Here is a 2,717-nt window from a genome sequence, read left to right on the forward strand (position 1 = left end):
CTAACCAACTCACACAACAACATATATGTATTGATCGGTAATGATCCTTCCGCAGGTTCACCTACGGAAACCTTGTTACGACTTTTACTTCCTCTAAATCATCAAGTTCGGTCAACTTCGGCCATGCCAGCTGCAGCTCACGAAGGAACCGCGGAAGGTGTGCCTCCAGAGACCTCACTAAATAATCCATCGGTAGTAGCGACGGGCGGTGTGTACAAAGGGCAGGGACGTAATCAGCGCTAGCTAATGACTAGCACTTACTAGAAATTCCAGGTTCATGGGGACCGTTGCAGTCCCCAATCCCAACTAAATGAGCATTTGGGTGATTTCCCGTTCCTCTCGGAATGGGGGCGCCAATTGGCGAGAACACGCTGCTGCTCACATTGTAGCACGCGTGCAGCCCAGAACATCTAAGGGCATCACGGACCTGTTATCGCTCATTCTCACCTTGCTAAACACAAGTTGTCCCGCTAAGCAGGGCAAACGTGGCCGACGACCGCCCGTGAAGGGGCCGCCGGCCTTGACGTCAGGTGCGCCCGGAGGTGCACTGCTGACAGCGTTCTAGTTAGCTTGTTTGAGTCGCGTTCGTTATCGGAATTAACCAGACAAATCATTCCACGAACTAAGAACGGCCATGCACCACTACCCTTAAATTTGAGAAAGAGCTCTCAATCTGTCTTACCTCGATAAGTTCGGACCTGGTAAATTTTCCCGTGTTGAGTCAAATTAAGCCGCAAGCTCCACTTCGTTTTTTTTTTTTTGTTAACACTCAGGGATTTATTTGTACAAAGCTTAAAATAAACTTATATCTATCCCTTTTCTCCCCCTCCTGGACCCGTTCCCTAGCGGGGCTTGGGGACCAGGAGTATTAAGCGCAAGTGGCATCGCCTTTATTAATTCAATTAATCGTATGGGTCTCCCATCGCATTCGATAATGCCGTTCCTCTATTTACTTTCCACCCCCGAAATTCCCCTCGCTTATCGGCCGGAAGTAGTAGATTCCGTGATAGATGCCAGGGAATCTGCAGATAGCACCTCACGCACCCCCTGGTTGGACGGCTCCCTTCGTGATGTTCGACGTAGCCGCTCCATCTCTCGTCTTCTCACACGCCGCCGGATGATGTCCGCCTCCGAAGGGGCTGTCCGACTCCGCCGGCTTCTACCTCGTGGGACTGGTGGTAGAGTCCCTTCCCTCGCTCGTTGACGATAGACCCGCTGTAGGTAGAGTCTTCGCTCATGTCGCGCTCTCAAGGTACTCGGAGAAGGAGGCAGTCCGCGTCCTCGTGTGGGGATGGGTGGTGGCGCTTCTCCTGCTTCCTCCGCCTGCACCGCCGCCATCAGAATGATCCTCTCACGATCACGTTCAGCTGCTGCCAGTGCGGATGCAAGGCGCACTTCCGCCCGTTCTTCAGCCCTTCGACGACCTCTTCTGTTTCGGCTGGCTCGACCTCGGTTGACTCGGAAGAGGTCCGCCACCCCGTCGACAGACACCTGCTCGCCATCCTGTGCACCAGCGTCGTCTGCTGATGTTATCGCCGGTTGCGATTCGAGATGTGCACGAAGGTTGAGCTGCAGCTCATCCTCGCGCCAGAGCTGCTGTAACACCTTCGTGATTCTGCGAGCAGCTTCCTGGATGTTGTTCCACCGCTCGGGGCTCTCCAGCAACTTCATGCCAATGTTGTCCTCGTTGACTGGGTCGCTGGTGCCGTACCCCAGCAGCTCCACTCGGATGTCCTGGAACACCTCGCACCGGAACAGCACGTGGGCCACCGACTCGACAGACCCCGGGCACCGTGGGCACTCCGCCGATGGGGCAAAACCGCAGACATGGAGGTATTCCCGGAAGAAACCGTGCCCGGTTAACACCTGCGAGAGGTGGAAATCCACCTCTCCATGCCGCCTTCCCATCCACTGGTGCAGGTCCGGGATCACTCGGTGGGCCCAAACCACGTACCGACTGGCCGTTGATGCTGCGGCCGCCTCGTCCCATGCTCTCTGCCACTCCTGCAGAGTCCTCTGCCGCTCCTCCAGCCGGATGTCCTTGCGGCTGGCACCCGGAGCAGCTAGGAGCCTCCGATGGCACCTTGCGTCCTCTCGCACCAGCAGCCTGAACGGCACAAGGCCTGCTAGCACGACTCCGGTCTCGTATGCCACCGACACGAACGAGCTGGTGACGCCACGTGCCAGGGGCTTCTGCACCTGGGCCAGCTTCCGTCGGCACCACTGCAGATCCGTCGCCTCAGACCACACGGGGGCAGCATACCGGACGATCGACTCCGCCACCGCCGCCAACAACCGACGCTTGGCCACCTGGGGTCCACTGTGGTTTCTCATGACTGAGGTGACCACGCCTACCACGCGGAGGGCTTTGGCCGTCGACAGCTCCACGTGTGGCTTCCACGAAAGGTGGTCGTGGATCTGGACCCCCAGGTACCGGATCGACTGCTTACTGTGGATGATGGTGTCTCCGACGCGGAACGGCACCCTCAGTTCACCTCTCCGCAGGCTGGAGATCATCACGCCCTCGGTCTTCTCCGGAGCGAGCTGCAGGTGATGGTCCTCCATCCAGGCCGCGATCGCGTCCACCGCCTGTTCAGCTACAGATGCCGCCTCCTCTGGTGTGCACCCCTGTGCCAGGACCGCAATATCGTCCGCAAAGCCGATGACGCTGGCCCCTTCGGGGAGCTCGACCCGTAACACGCCGTCATACATAATGT

This window comes from Anopheles moucheti (assembly GCF_943734755.1).
Source record: "Anopheles moucheti chromosome X unlocalized genomic scaffold, idAnoMoucSN_F20_07 X_unloc_18, whole genome shotgun sequence".
Classification (NCBI taxonomy): domain Eukaryota; kingdom Metazoa; phylum Arthropoda; class Insecta; order Diptera; family Culicidae; genus Anopheles; species Anopheles moucheti.